Below are 17,462 nucleotides of genomic sequence, written 5' to 3' on the forward strand. Positions count from 1 at the left end.
TATAATTTGAAAGTATTTACAGATCCTATACTTGACTATATGCCACCATGGGGGAGGGGGAAAGGAGGGGGACAAAATGTGAAACTCAAGGAATTGTGGGATTGAATCCTATAAACTAAAAGTAAACAAATTAATTTAAAAATTAATTCAAAAAAAGAAAGAATAGATCTTTACATATTTACCACATTTCCCCCATGCTTTCAGCAATCTGGAACAGACTGAACCAAGAATGGAGTGAACCAGGAAAATATGTTTGGTATCTTATTCCTTCTATTATCTTTCCATGTGTCTCTTAAGAAAAAACACTAAATCTCTCAGCAACTGAATTTTAAAATGGTTTGGGGCAGGGGGAAGAAGGGATGGTACTTTTATATAATTTTTAAACATCTTTCTGGATCTAAACCCTTTGAGTTTCTGGGAATGTTATCATGCAGATCCCTTTCTTATGTAATTGGACACCTCCTGAAGTTCCTTCTAACTCTCTCATTTCTTAATTCTGAGGTGTATTTGCCGCCTAAATATTTGATATTTTAAAAGAATCTATTTTTAAAAAAATCTTTCACTATATAGGGTAAGGAGAATACTTGAATACTTTTAAATGAATAATGAATTTCATTAGTGTATATTTCCTCCAACAACATGTGCCTCAACTGCTCAATGGTTTGTATGATGTAGACAAGAAAAATGCATCACCTAGTAGCCAGCTTCTGGTGAAAAATCTTTCCCAATACAGCTAGCCTAGACCTTATACAAAAGACAATAGATTTCCAGGATTATACTTAAAGTTTTTCCAGGTTAGTGGGGCCTCTTAGACCTTGTACTCCATTGTTATTATCTTCAAGAACACAAGGGTCATTTTCTATGCCACGATGAGTCATTGGAAGAAAATTTTATTGAAAGTAGAAAATGGCAGTCAACCTTAAATTTCTGCTTCTGTGATGGTTCAGTGTTCTGGTTTGTTTTTTATCTATTTGATGAACAACAATAATCAAGTAGGTTTGTGGTTACATCATGTCCTATGGCTTTCTTTGCAGGGCAATCTATAATTAGGATGTACAGAACAGAATACCTTTGGGATCAGCTTATGACTTATGTCCTCATGGGAAGAGTAGTCAGATGCTATACCTAAATAATTTGGTATGGCAGGAAACTATCCCAGATTGATCCAAAGTACAAGAACTGAGAGTGAGTGAACCTCTTACCTTGAATATTTCTCACTACCACTTATTTTGGTTTCTGGTTGTATACTAACTTCTTATACTATAGTCTCCAAAAGTCATTTAATTTCTTGTCTGATTCCTCATTTTTTTAAAATTATGTAAGGCCTTATCTACTGACAAGTTAGATATAGCATGAAGACAAGGATCGATATTCCAGCCTTGCTATCTTTGTATACAAAGTTGCCCAGAACATGCACTTAGTAAAAGCCTGTTAAAATTTTGATAGATCTGACACTAATAATGGAATTATCATCATTTAAAACAACAGCTTCTTACTTATCTTTTTTTTTGTTATTCATTGTCTGTTCAGAGAGGTGGATTAAGGTTGAGATGAAGAGAAGGAATTTACCATAGAATTATCAATTTAAAGCTGCTTAGAGAGGGAGAAGATTGACAGTCTCCATCCCCCAAGTGATGCATCATAGAAGGCAGCTACAAAGAAGTCAAAAGAATAGCAGTTGAGATACCCAAAGAGAAGAGGAAAAAAGGAAGTCTTAAAACAAAAAGGCAAGCTTATTCTGAGAGGTATCAATGAGATTTGTTGGTATATATTCCATGAATGGATAGTATATTTTATTCAAAAGAAACAGGTGTAAACATACAACAAGAAAATCCTCCTTCAGAGCTTTGGAACCAACAGCAAGGTTCCAAGCCTTCTGCAACAACAGGACTGTCTTTCACCAGTGGACAAATCTGGCAAAACAACATCAAAACAGACAGACAAAGTACCAGCATAACAGCCATGTCTCCTCAGTCATTGGCAGCTCTGGGTGTCAGGTCTCAAAAGTCCAGGGCAATTCAAAGTGGCCCCCAGTAATCCTCTCAGTCTCTCTCACCTCCAAAGGTGCTGCTTCCAAAAAGTTCTTCTGCCTCTCTCTTGTGTCTCTCCAAATCTATGTCACCAGCTCCTCCCAGTTTAGCACTCTCTTTTCATGTCAACAAGTCCATCCCACAAGTGGGATTAACAAGCTCTGGGTTTTAACACAATCAAACCAAAAACCAAGTCAATACAGGGGAATCTTTAAATGCCATTACTATTGCAACAGGACAGGGAAAAAAATATATCAGTATATATTAGAATCCCTTCCCACTTGAGGAAATCCAGGGATGAGACTGGGAAAGCAAGATAGAGAATATTTAGGTGAAGTTCAAAGCAGGGAGAAATATAAATTATTTTTTTTGTCACTGGAATATTCTGCAGACCACCTGGACAGAAATAGGAAATAAATAAGTAGTCTGGGGAAAAGATCACATGTGGCACAGAGACCCAATATAATAGCAATGGGAACTTCAATTATTAATATATCTGAGGGAGTTTTCTCTCTGCCAAAAGATTTTTGCAAAAGGAAAGATTATTAGGTTCCCAGGGAGTAAAGTGTTTCAGAGGAAGTCATCTCAGAAGAGATGGGAGATGCTTAAGAATTAAATCATGAAGACACAAAGGGAAACAATTCTGACAAGGAGTAAAAAGGTGATTTGTCTGAAAAGACCAATGTCAATACACATTGTACAGAATTTTCCAACAACTTAGATTTTAAAAAGAAAAATACAGAAGATGAAAACAAGGACACATAATAGGGGATGAATATGAATGTGACATACTTCTGTAAATATGTCAGCCATAAGTGATAAATCACAGAAAGAGCTAAGACTATCAAAGGCAGGTAAGGATAACAAAAATATTGTTTATTTTTAAAATTGCATTGGGATGAAAAAGAAGGTTCAGAAAAGTACTAGATCTTTTAATTGGCTATGAGATGATGATATCTGACAAAAAATAAAAGAAGTTAAGAGCTGTTCCATTATTATTTTTCTTCTATCTTCTCTGCCAAGAAAAAATGAACTTAGCATTGAAAATGACAGGGGGTAAGGGGAATGACTAAAAGGGAGTTGATACCCAAGACAATTAAGGATACGTTAGGAAAGCACCTAGCTACCCTTGATGAATTCAAATCAAGCAATCAATAAACATTTAATAAGACCCTACTATGTTCCAAGCACAGTTCAGGAGAACTATATCCCAAGGAACTGAATGAACATGCAGATACGAACAATGAGCCACTGTTAGAGAACATGGAAAATGGGAGAGGTGCAATGATGAGTAAATTATTTGGTAGAAGGAAAAATTTTGATATGACTCCATTTTCTGATGGCAACAGTAACACATGAATGCATCTGCTGACATTAAATGAGAATGGGGGGAAAGGCTCTGGCGCAGAAAGCGCTGTCATTCTCAGCGCGAAGCTGCCCGTGGGATCTGGGGGTCTGCGGCCTGTGGTGAGTTCCAGGGCCCATCCTGAGGCAGTGAGTTCCAGGGCCCATCCTGAGGCGGTGGCACAGGAGGAGGAGGAGGAGGCCCAGGCCCAGCACAGGCAGGAAGATGCCCATGGCCGTGATGGCGGACAATGCCGCCTTCAGCTTCAAGAAGCTGCTGGACCAGTGTGAGAACCAGGAGCTCGAGGCCCCCTGGAGGTATCGCCATGCCCCTCCCCCCCTCCCGTCTACAGGCAGCTGCTGGCCCTGTACCTGCTGCACAATGACATGAATAATGCCTGATATCTATGGAAGAGAATTCCTCCTGCCATAAAATCCACAAATTCAGAGCTTGGGGGAATCTGGTCGGTAGGACAGAGAATCTGGCAGAGAGATTTCCCAGGAGTCCACAGAACCATCAGCTCCCATCAGTGGTGTGAGACCATTCAGCCCATCATGGAGGCTCTCAGAGATGCCACAAGAAGAAGAGCCTTTGCCCTGGTTTGTCAGGCCTACACCTCCATCATCGCCGATGACTTTGCAGCATTTATGGGGCCAAGCAGTGAAAAGTGTCTTGGAGCAAGGATGGCAGGCCAACTCCAGCACAAGGATGGTGATGCCCAAGAAACCCGGTTCCCTGGATGTTTCCTTTAACACATTTATTCCTTTATCAGAGCCTGCTCCAGTTCCACCAATCCCCAATGAACAACAGTTAGCCAGATTGACCGACTGTGGCTTTTCTTGAAAACTGACGCATCGACTTTTCTGTTCAAGATCAAACTTGGAATCCTGTGTACTGACCCATCCAGAAAAGCACCATTTTCATTGTGTTCTGTTGGGTGAAATACCCCGACATTCTTTATTAGAACATGGGATAAAATACATATGTTAGATACATATATTTTTGGTCCTTAAACATTGTGCAGAATTCACCTTTGAACAGCTTCCTAGTCCCATGTACTTATTAATTTGGAGTACAACAGTATTACGTGGTTAGGTCTTATCTTGTAGTAATTCCTGATGGGGAAACAGCTGTCTCCATCTGTAAGATGTAAAATGCAGTAGGTCAGCAAAGACAATGATCTCCTTACATTAGCAACTGGCTTGGCAAATCTTAGCTCTTCTCTGCTGATTTCTTCAGTGCACCCCCTGCTGGCAGTGAGGAGGATGCCACAAGTGGGGACAGAAGCCCTGACAAGGGCAGTGGAAAGAGGACAGACTTCTCAGAGAAGGAGGGAGAACACTGGCTATGAGGGGCCTGGGTCAGTCAGGGCCATCTGCAAAGTTTCCAAACAAGAGAAATGAGGAGTCCAAAGTTGTTCCCGGAATGGTTTGATACCACGCCCCTTAGCTCACCTTCCTGAATGAGAAGCACATTCATACCTTGGCCCCTCTCTATTCCTTGAACTCCTGGAGAGCTTGATAAGAGCATTGGCGTTTGGGCCTGTGCTTTTAGGTGGTCCCCTGGGTGCTGGGTCTAGAGGGAAGCATGCGCCTATCTTTGCTGAACTGGCTCATTAGGAAGATGCTTAAGAAAGAAGGTACATTGCAGAGAGGACCTAGGCCACACTGTTGAGCTCTGAGAACAATGGTCTTGAAATTCTGAAATTTAAAGTTGGCTTTGTATTTGGAAAGATGCAACTTGGATGGCCATTATGATTCTGTTTAAAATAGAATTTTGCAAATTCATGACTGGGTGGTGCATTTCTTTCATCTTTTCATAGTGGCGAATGTCATTTTATAAGTGCTTTTGATTGGGTGATTTCATTCATTTGTGAGACTGGTAGATTCTTTTATTCATAGTAAGATTTCCTTCAGTGCATTGTACTACTGTACATTTTTTTTGAAAACTTTAGTTGTTTTTCACAAGGTCCTGAATTGTGCACTGTTATTTTAAAAGTCAGTTAAACATGCGTGACAATTAATCTCATAGGATATTTATTTGAGCCCATTGTAATACTGGAGTTTTTTCTAAGTGTTGAAGGAAATGTAATTTCAGTGACATTAAATATGTTTACACTAAGCCTCAAAAAACAAACAAACAAAAAAAGATTGAATGAGAATGTCTCACCTGGATGAGATGAATTCAGACAGAGCTACTGTCCTAGTTACTTTCCTTCATGTTAAGTAATGATTTCTTGCCATACATGTGTTTCATTATTTTTAGCTTCCAGGAATGGGGGGGATAACAGTCTCCCTATACTTGGCCCCCATTAGACCTCATTTAGATTATTGTGTTCAGCTGCGCATTTAGGAAACAGAGTGATAAGCTGGAGAACATGCAGAAGAGAATAACCAGGATGGTGAAGGGGTTTGAGTGCTTACTGTATGAGAATCAAGTGAAGAAACTAGGTTATGCTGAGCTTGGGGAAGAGAAGACATAAGGGGGACATGACAGCTGGCTTCAAGCATTGGAAAGGCTGTAATTAGACTTGTTCTGCTGAGCTTCAGAGGGTAGATTCAGGGGCAATGGGTAGAAGTTTCAAATGGACCAATTTAGATTTGAATTCAGGAAAAAAGACAATTTTCTTGCAATCAGAGTGGTGCAAAAGTAGAATGAGGTGCCTTGAGAAGTGAAGCATTTATTCTCTGTGGAAGACATCAGGCAGAGACATAAAGGCTCCATGGCCATTTATCCTCACCACATTGTCAACTCTCAAGTTCTGTAATTGTGTGTTCTTAGAGGTCCAGGATGACAGATGTAGACATGGAAGGGGCTTTAAAGATAGTCTGATCCAATCTTCTCATTTTATAGATGGGGAAACTGAGGTCCATGGAGTTTATTTAACTTGATGGAGTTCTCATAGAATCAGCAGTTTAAAGGCACTCAGAGAAGGAGATGATTGACTGTCTTAGCATAAGTAGTAAGTAGCCAGATTGGGAATTAAATATGTTTCCCATGAGTCTAGGCCCAGAATCATTTTGACTGTGACAAAAAGAAAACAGAGCAAAAGATGAGTGCTAAATACAATAGTACTCAATTCCTGACCACCTTGCTCTCAAAGCTGACAGAGCATTCTTCGTACACTGTGCTTTTCAGGCATAAGTTTAGAAAAGAGAAGGTTATGTAGTAGAAACAGCATTGAACTTCAGAGTGAGAAGCTATGGCTTTGAGACTATATGTAGCCACTTGGCAGGCCAAGAACAACTTCCCTTGACATCCTTGAAGCTTAGTCTTCTCAAATGTGATATGATGGTTACTAGTTCAACACTACCAACCTTACAGTGCTGTTGTGACATAAGCACTTTGTAGAGCATTAATAAATGTGAGATACAATTCATATCTTTCTAGGCAGGGAACAGGGCTAGACTACTATTCCCACCACCAATTTGCAAGTAAGAGAGAGGGGCTGAAGAGTTAAATAACTCTGCCCAAAGTCTTGAGAAGCCAGTAGTAGATCCAACAGAAGGGGTCAAATCATTAAAGTCCAATCAACTGGATAAGAAGCCTAGAGTAATAGGAAGGACCAGGTTGTGAAAAGTATTAAATATCAAATAGAAGATTTTATATTTAAATCTTGAGGTAATGATAAGTTCTTATACTTTGGTTCAAAAATTGACTTCATTAGTATAAGATGGAAGTCTTACTTTCCTGTATTTTGAAATATTGTGTTCAGTTCTAGGTGTTCGACAGTCAGATAACTAGCATTTATTACATATCTACTATGTGTTAGGCAAGTAAGTGCTGGAAGCCTACAGTCTATGATCTCAAGTAGCTCATAAGCTAATGTTTTATTTTACAAAAAATTATTTGTGGGGCAGCTAGGTGGTGCAATGAATAGAGCACTGGCCCTGGAGTCAGGAGGACCTGAGATCAAATGTGACCTCAGACACTTGACACATTTACTAGCTGTGTGACCTTGGGCAAGTCACTTAACCCCAATTGCCTTAGCTTTCCCCCTCCAAAAACAAACAAAAATATTTGTAAGAGTAAGGGGTAGACAAATAGACTAGGCATGGTCCTCAAGATCATGCCATGTGAAAATCATTTGAAGGATTTGAAAATATTTATCCTGGAATATCTTGAGAAAAATGATATCTGCCTGCAAGTATTTTAAGTGGAAAGCCAATGAATATTTGTTCTATTTAGTCCTGATCCACAGAACTAAAACAAAAGGGTCAAAGTGGCAGATATTTTATATATAGGCTTGATATAAACAGGAAAAAAGAAGAATACAACCTCCTAATAATTAGAGCTGTGCTAAAGGGGAATAAAAGTGCCTCAGGAGGTACTAGGATCCCCTTCATCAAAGACATTCAAGAAAGGCTAGGTGATCACTTTTCAGGTGTACTGTAGCAGGGCCAAGTGGGACTAAATGACCTTTCCAAACTCTGTGATTTTGTGACAATAAGCTCAGACTCTCCTGCCCAGTATAGCTGTGAACTCAACTAATCCTTCTCTTGAATCTGTAACACCCTGAGAACTTCCATATGTTTTCAGAGACATAATTAGGTAGAAAGGATTATTCAGCAATCAAGTACAGAATGTCATGGTCTTGTTAGGTAAAACACACTCAATTCTCTAATTTGGGCATTTTTCCAAAAACAAAGTAAGGATCTAAAACAAGAACAACTATGAAATTTTTCATCATGGTGACAGCTCTTGAGAAAAGGCACAATTAACACACTGTAAAATATGGGGGGAAATTTCCCATTATCCAAAGTGACTTTATGTCACATACCTTCTGTTGGAAGTATAGAGAGCTACCCAAAAACCAGGACTTCTGGGAACTCTTTATGTGTTATCAACAGCATTTTAATTAAAGTGGTTTTGACAGAGAATTCCAGTACGTCTCCTGAAATTGATGATTTAACCTTACACATGGGAGTCCATTAATCTCTTGACATCAAAAATCATCATCCATGCTTGTAACAGGATTCCCAGTGCATTCCTCTGATCACATCACTCCCCAGCTCCAATCCCTTCAGAGGCTCCCCACTGCCTATTGAAGAAAATTTAAACTCCTTAGCCCAGAATTCAAGGACTTTTACAACCTATTTTTTCAGTCATTTAAAGTTACTTCTCTTTGAACCTTCTATATGTCATCTCAAAATTGGACTACTTTTGTTCTTCACTACTGTCTGGTGCCCTCCCCTTTCTCAGAACCTTTGGGTGCATCATCTCTTTAAGTCTGGAAGGGAGTCCCACTGACCTTTTCTTTGCCTATTGACTTCTTTCTCTTCCTTCCAAGACCTAGTTGAGCAATCACTTTCCCTTATGAAATAAGGGAAAGATGTGTGTGTGTGTGTAGATATAAATATATCTATATTCCTCCTTGAATTTCCCAGCTCACTTAATATCTCTTTCATGGATTTATCATAATCTAATTTAAATTGCGGTTACTGCTATACATGGTTTATATAGAGTTCTATGAAAATATGTCCCCTCTGTGGAGCAGGTACCATGCTTTAGTCATCTTTGCATTTCCAATATAAAGCACAGTGCCCCAAATATACTTCAAGAATTCATGATTCTCATTGCTGTGGATATCTCCACCAACAACAAACATAACTCTTATGTGACTTGTTCAATGGTCTTTCAGTGTTACCAAGACTAAACCCAACAAACAAAAAGTATTACCCTGTGGCAATTTAGAAATGAGCTGCTCTGAAATGAGCTAGTTTCATCCTCAGATGACAAGCTAAAAGTCTTTTTCCTACTTCAAAGTTTTCCAGCCAGGTACAACCAGTACTTCACTGATATAGTGATATCACAATGAATGAGGAACCAGTCAGATGTTAGTGGTACACACATAGTGGTTTTTTTTTTCTATAAAGCAATTGGGGTTAAGTAACTTGCTCAAGGTTACATGGCCAGTTATTTCTGGGTGTGGTGCTGAGTATCTGAGCCCAGATTTGATCCCCAGGTCATCCCGACACTGGAGCCGGTACTCTTACTCGCTGAGCCACCTGGCTGCCCCTAAGCAATTGGGGTTAAGTAACTTGCTCAAGGTTACACTGCCAGGTGTTTCTGGGTGGGTGTTAAGTGTCTGAGCCCAGATTCGATCCCCAGATCATCCCAACACTGGAGCTGGTGCTCTTACTCGCTGTGCTACCTGGCTGCCCCTACATAGTGGTTTTTTTTAATAAATAATGTTTGGAATCATGTTAAATGAGACTCAAGAGAATATGTGTTCATTTTAGGTACCCTGTGGGAGTGGATCCAATGTAAAATTTAGTTATTTTTACTCTTATACAATGAGTTCAATTTTTATAAAATAACAAAATAAGAATCAAATAAAACACAATAACAGTATTGTAATCTTCCAATGTTCATCTGGACAGGGCATGACAGTGTTATTTTCTTGTCACCAATAATGGACACTCCAACTTGGTTTCAAACTGTGATATTTCAATCTCAATTCAGGAAAAATTTAATATATTTCCTTATATCATGAGATTACTTCAGAAATCTTTTGTTTAAAAAATAATGAAACAAAGATATTTCTTAGAAAAAGGGGAATACAATAGCCCTTTGGGCTCTAGTATGATAAACTATTTATGTTCTCCCTCTCCCCTCCAATATATACATGTAAACACATCAGAGCCACATTAAAAAAAATGTTTAGGGGCAGTTAGGTGGTGCAGTGAATAGAGTACTGGTCACCTCAGACACTTAACACTGACTACCCATGAGACCTTGGGCAAATCACTTAACCACTATTGCCTGCCTTCATCCCCCCCTTCCCTCCAAAAAGCAAAAATAAAAATGTTCATATGGGTGCCATCATATAATTGAAGTCACGTTGGATTGAGATTTAGAAATGGGTTAAAATCTTTCACTGCTACTCACTATAGCTCCAGATTCCTTATGGAGAGGCATGTGAAAGATTTCTTCCAACACTAATATCCTCTGATCCTATAACTTTCCTGGGAATGGAACATTTTCCTAAGAGATTAATAATTAAATCATACATTGTTGGTAAGAAACATTCTCATTTCTATATTTGCAAACTATTTTTTGATAATAGCACATGCTATCATTATTATTTTACATAGGGAACAAACATGGTCATCACTAGTTTTTCTGATCAAAAATGATCTCTCCAGCATTCTGCCTCAACTTCTAACTTCAATGGGGGCAAATTCCCAAGTTAAAAAAAAACACACTGAACTACCTTATTCTAAAAGGAAAACAAGGTCACTGTGGGGTAGGGTTGGGAAATGAAATGTGAGCAAAGAGTGATTTCTACCCAACCCCTCTCTCCATTTACTGTGAATTTTTTTTTTCTAAACTATGAGGTGATGGCTAGGTGCTGAGGTGGAGGTGGTATTTCTCATGATCAAAGGCTACAATGCAGCAAAAGCAAAGAAAATAACACTGATCTGATAAACAGTACTTAAGTGACTAGGAGAGAAACCCATTGTTTTTTCCAAATCCCCAACATACCATGGACATTTTGGAAACTGATTGGTTCAACATCCAGAAGGAAATAAAAATGATAGCTATTTTAGGTACTTTGTGGTCTACAGAGTCCATTCCAATGATTTAGGGGTTCATGTAACATTCTATGAATTTTTACTAATTGCTTACTACATACAGTGCACCTATAATATGTTGTCATAGAATTTATGCGATTCTTTACAATTTGTGAAAAAGTTTACAAATATTACTACATTTAATCCTCACACTATCCCCAGGAGGTATATGCTATTATTATTATCCTCAATTTACAAATGAGGAAACTGAGACATACAGAGATTAATTGATTTGCTCAGGATCACAGTTTCTGAGGCTGGATTTAAGTAAGATGTAGGCTCTGTACTCACAGAGTCTACAAGAGGTATGAGAAATAGAACCATGATATACAATATTACTTGATAAGGCTGTCAAAGAGGAATAGAACATAGTCCTAAGTGAAAGCAGTGGAAGAAAATTCTGTTTTACAGATAAGAAAACAGGCTCAATGAGGTTAAAAGGTTTGCTTCTTGCCACAAAGCTAATGTGTGTTGAAGCTGAGTCACAAACCAAGATCTCTTGGCTGTCGGTCCTCAGCTCTTTCCATTATTCCTAGAAGAATAAATCATGATCAAACTGTAAGAATGTTCAAAAAAGAAGAAAGTTCATCGTAAACTCTTATAGTTTAGAGCTAGAAGGGACACACTAGACTTGTGGTCAAGAAAGACCTGAGGTCAATTATAGGTTCCAAAATGTCCTAGTTTTGAGACCTTAGGAAAGTCACTTAACCTGTACCTCAGTTGCCCCCTCTGTAAAAGTGAGGTGGTTGAACTCAATGGCCAATTAGATGCCATTAAAATCTAAGATCCTATGATATAGATTGGCAGCTTAGTTGTCTAGGGGCAATGAGAGTTTAAAGGACTTGCCCAGGATATTTTGGAGTCAGGAATTGAACACACATCTTCTTGATTCCAAAACTAATCCTTTATTAACTATGCAACACAGGTATTCAGCCTCTCATTTTACAAATTAGGAAACTGAGAAGTTTCAATGAGGCTAAGTGACTTGTCCACAGTCTCATAGCTAATAGGTATTGAAGGTGTCACCCAGATCCCCTGACCACACTTCCAAAGCTTGTCCCACAGCAAGTGATGCCACTCTGATGTGATGCAATTTTAGGTTGTGATTCTAGGTTAGGTGATGCATAATTCTTTCTGCCTTAGTCAGTGAAAAGGAGCCAAATTCTTCTTTTTTCTCAAGTTTTTCTTTAAAGGGATCCTTTTAGGGTTGCCCCTTCTCTGATGGAAATCCCTACAGCTTAGAAATTAGAGCTTAAAACAAGCCCTCCATTGCCATCGCTATAAAGGCACTGCTGTGAATTCTAAAGGACAGCTAGGCCTAAACTCCTCTTTTTTTCCCTGGTGCAATTTAGAAAAGCTGACTTCTAAACATCATTGCCACTGAATAGTTCCACAAGAGCTGGGATCACACTTCAGTCATCACCACACATTTCATGGTTCTTTTAACTCCCGTGGCATTTCCAGATTCCACTTTTTGGGACCTCAAGGAATTAAACCATAAACAGCAGAAAGAGGTTTTGAGCCTACAGGCAATAACTGAAGTTCATGAATCTCACTTCTTTAATTCTGTTCTGGAATATCCACAGGCATACACAAAGTATGAGCCCCCTGGGCATGCTAAGCCCATGACATAGTACTATGGAAACCATCACATCACACCCCACCAAGCCTCACTTCTGGATCCCCTTAGCTCTCCACAGCTGCAGGGTGCCTCAGGGAACAGATGAGTTTCTAAACAACTTTGTGTAACTGCAATCAGCTTTTAAATGCATTGGAGAGCAATTCTACAAAAAAAAAAATTTGTAAAGCAATGAATTTTTTGGTAATGTGAATTACTGAGTCCTGGCTCATCTATTTGGTCATTTTTTTTTTCAGGGAGAGAATAGATTTAATTCATTCATGCCTTACATGGTAAGTATTAATGGTTTCCTCAAGACATACTAAAGATTGTGTTAATGTAATCTTTCTCACTTTATCTCCACTTGTCTCGTTTGCCCCAGTGAATTGTAGGATCACAGACATAGAATCATAGGCCCAAAGCTAGAAAGGGCTTAAGATGACCAATGGAATTGAATTGTCTTAAGAAGACTCTGAAGACCACCTGGCAAGATAAAATGTCAGACACTGAGGTCTTTTTTCAAACTAAACTGCCATGTATCCAAACTCTACTGCAGAGAACATAAGTCATATGGGCTGCCCACAGTGTTCAAATGTAAAATATACACTTACCAAAAGGACTATTTTGTGAACTCACACAGGGCAAGCACTCACATGGTGGTCAGAAGAAACCATACAAGGACACTCTCAAGGTCTCTCATAAGAATTTTGGATTTGTGACATGGGAAACACTTACACAGGACTGCCCAGCATGGTGTGCCAACATCAAAGAGCGTGCTATTATCTGTGAGCCAGATAGAATCCAAGTAGCTCAAAAGAAACTCGAGATGCACAAATTTAGAGAACCTACCACAAATGTTTACATGGAGGGGCGGCTAGTTGGCACAGTGAGTGAGAGCACTGGTCCTGCCTTCGGGAGGACCTAGGATGAGTTCTGGTCTCAGATACTTAATACCCACACAAAATAACTGGCCATGTAACCTTGGGCAAATTACTTAACCCCAACTGCTTTAAAAAAAATGTTTACATGGACTATTTCTCCCCAACCTACGCCAGAACAACATTCCAAGCTTGTATTGGTCTGATCAGTCACAGTCAGACACACTAAAACTTGACTCTAGCATAGTGATGTCATTTTGGTCCTCTTCAAGAACAAAGGACAACAACCTAGCAGAAACTTGAGATCCAATCCTATTTCCAAGCTTGGTTATCTGGCATTATACTGACTGGGGCCCAAATAACCGAGATTTTGAAGCTGGTATTCAAATATCACTAAAACCAGGAACTACTCTCCTTGTTCAATTTCATTTCCTGCTATGTCCTATCATATACTTTTATACTCTACCAGGGGTGGAGATCCTGTGGCCTTCTAGGTTCTTGCATGCAGCTTTTTGACTGAGTCCAAGTTTTACAGAACAAATCCTCTTATAACAGGGATTTGTTCTGTGAAGTTTGGATTCAATCAAAGGGCTGCACTTGAGGACCTAGAGGACCACAAGTTCCCAACCCCTGCATCTAGGCAATAATGGAATATTTACTGTTTTATTTACATACCACAGGCTTTTTCATTCACTTGTATTTGCTTAGAATTTCTCTGTATCTGTAATGCTGTCCTCCAAGCCTCCTATCTTCACCAATTGGAACGGAATACAGTCAAGACCCATCTCAAACATCACTGTCTTCATTTTGATGTTATCTTTGAATCTCGATTAAGATACAATCATTTCATTCCAAGGCTTAGCAAAACATTTTGTCTTACAAAAAGTAGTGTCATATAATGGATTAGGGTGATGCATTAAGAATAAGAAGATCAGGGATCAAGGGGATTGCATTTGACAGTTATTAAGTACATAGGAAAGTCACAACCCAAATCTGTTTTCTCATCTGTAAATAGATAGCACTAGCAATGACACACACTCTCTCTCTCTGTCTCTCTCTCTGTCTCTGTCTCTCTGTCTCTGTCTCTCTGTCTCTCTCTCTCTCTCTGTCTCTCTCTTTGTGTCTCTCTCTTTGTGTGTGTGTCTCTCTCTCTCTCTCTCTCTCTCTCTCTCTCTCTCTCTCTCTCTCTGTCTGTGTCTCTCTGTCTCTCCCTCTGATAGATACTGGAAAGAAGGTGTTGTCTGAACATGGTTTAGTGTAGACATGCAAGAAACAATAGAAACCCATGGTTTAGGTGAATACCTTTCATGAAATATCACAGAGATTCAAAGGTCAACTACATAACAGTCATCTCTGACTAATACATATTACAGTTTCATAAGAGGAATCTCTGAATTTACTGTTTAAAATGTGAACTCCTTCACTTTCTTATGCATGAATGATTTACATAAAGACAATGACTCAGTGATCGCAATGCTATTCTTCCTCCTTTATTTATACAAAAACTGTGCCCAGATAACCAGCTTGCAGTATCCCACAAGGATAATTAGGAATGGGTTCTGGTGTTCATATGCCATGCTGAGAATTTCAGTGATGCATTTTCACAAAAACAGAGAATTCTGATGGAAAAGAAATAGTATTAAAGAAAAAAAATAAACTGTCCATCAACCCTGACTGATCATCCAAGTAACAAAAGTGGGGGTAATCACATAAGATTATATTCCTAAATTGATTTAAACTTTGAAAAATTATTTTACCACAATAAACCTGTAGAACAAGCAGAAAAAGAACTATGATCAGACAAGAACTTCAAAGCATAAAATGAAATCCTAATTGTTTATTGATTCATTCATTTATTTGGTTCATTTGTTTAATCAGCATAGAGAGCTCCCAGAACCACTACAGATAAGTGCCTGCTCTTCAAACCACGGTGCTAAAGAGTGGTCTTAGGGGCACCAAGAAGTTAAATGACTATGCCAGGATCACACAGCTGGAATATGTCAGAAAGGAGATGTGAATACAGGTCCTCCTAGGAACAAGCATTAGTATTCTAATTTTTATAAGAGAAATCTGAAGCCCCCAGATGGAAGGTGATTTGCCCATTGGTCACACAGCTCAAATAGGTCAGAGCCAGTATTTGGCCCTAGTTCTCCAGAGTTCAGGGTTTTCCACAGACAGTGAAGATGAAAGAGCCCTGAGTACATTTGAAGAAGTCTTGATCATTAGCCTGGATCTGAAATAATAAGTTGTGATCTTGGGGACTTCCACATGTGTACACTACTGTGCAAGAGGTAAGAAATACCTAAGTTCAAATCTAGCCTCAGATACTTAACACTTATTAGTTGTATGACTCTGGGCAAGTCGTTTAACCCTGCCTGATTGCCTTAAAACAAGAAAACATGATTGACTCCTGGAAGTCTCAGGGTACTCCAAAGTCTTTGGGAGATGTCCCAGAACTCTAGATCTCCCTTCATAGGTCTTCCACAATGGGAGGTTAAGGATCTTAGGATAACTGGGTTCCAAACCAAATCACTTACCAGTAGTTACTAGATGCAGGTTTTCATTATTTTTAACAAAATAATTTATGATTGGAATATTTTATTTTCCCACTTTCTCTTAAGAAAAAAGCTTCAATCTTAAACAGAATTTCCTTATTTTGTCAATTTACTAAAGACTTAGGCATTACCTCATCTTTGCTGAACCATGTTTTAATTTTCTGTGCATTTATTCAGTAACTTTGTTTTTTTAAAGGCAAGACCCCAGCAACAGTTTTAAACTGCAAGAAAACACTGCATGAATTAGTACACTGGGGAGAAAAGTGTTAAACAATTCTCAGATCCATTACCAACCTGCAAATGGGGTTGGATTTCTGACATTTCCTGGAGAAGGAACATTTAGAACTGAAGTGAGCTACTTCTAGAGAGGGGTTCTTAATCTGGGATCCATGTAGATGTTTTTAAAACATTAAATGCAAAAACAAATATTTTGATAGTGTTTTTATACCATTGGTTACTTTTGCAATTATATATATTTTATTTTATGCATTTAAAACATGATACTTAGAAGGGTTAAATAGGTTTCATCAGACTGACTGACAAAGGGGTCCAAGACACAGAAAGGTTAAGAACTACTGATTTAATGAGCAATATTTTGGTCAGATCTTAACTTACTTGTAAAGAGTAGCAGGGTAAAAACAAATTGAAAGTTTGCTCCACTGAAAATAGGTGACTAACTGTCATAGTTACTTAATTTTTGTTTTGTTTCCTGCAGATGGCCCATATATGTGTGTATGTATATGCATATATGTCTATGAATGTAGAATAGAGTATATACACATATGCACGTATACATATTATACATATGCATACATATATACACATACATATACACATATATATTTAATTCAGGAATGAATGATACATTTTCTTTTGAAAATATTTTTCCAATTACATGTAAAAACAATTTTAACATTCTTTTTTTAATTTAAGTTCCAAATTTTCTCCCTCCCTCCCTCCCTCCTCTCCCCACTCCTCAAGATGGCAAGTAGTTTAATATAGACCTTACATGTACAGTCATGCAAAATGTTTCCATATTATTCATGTAGCAAATGAAAACACAGACAAAAATAACAAGAAATAAACTAAAATAAAATAAATATTCTTCAATCTGCATTCAGACTCCATCACTTTTTTTCCTCTAGAGGTAGAGAGCATTTTTTTGTCATAAGTCCTTCAGAACTATCTTGCATCATTATATTACCAAGAATTGCTAAGTCATTTACAGTTGGTCATCATACAATATTGCTGTTGCTGTGTACAATGTTTACTTCATTTTGTATCAGTTCATATAAGTCTTTCCAGGTTTTTCTGAAAACCTTCTGTTTATTAACATATTTTTAGAGCAAGGGTTCCCAACCTGGCAGACACATGTCATCAGAGGATACAAGAAACTTGTCATGGGAGAATAGAGAACATTTGATAATAATGATATTATCTCACTGATATATTTCAAATG

General features: G+C 38.4%; 1 protein-coding gene and 1 pseudogene across 15 annotated transcripts in view; one reads left to right on the forward strand and one right to left on the reverse strand.

The window, feature by feature from the left end:
* Window positions 1–17,462, reverse strand: part of DLG2 (discs large MAGUK scaffold protein 2) — a 2,470,643-nt gene that overhangs the window by 1,452,886 nt on the left and 1,000,295 nt on the right. The window lies entirely within an intron of this gene.
* On the forward strand, window positions 3,433–5,138 carry LOC138148395 (COP9 signalosome complex subunit 8 pseudogene; annotated as a pseudogene).

This window comes from Petaurus breviceps, unplaced genomic scaffold (assembly GCF_028583685.1).
Source record: "Petaurus breviceps papuanus isolate PSGF00001 unplaced genomic scaffold, PetGlider_PUasm1.0 90823, whole genome shotgun sequence".
Classification (NCBI taxonomy): domain Eukaryota; kingdom Metazoa; phylum Chordata; class Mammalia; order Diprotodontia; family Petauridae; genus Petaurus; species Petaurus breviceps.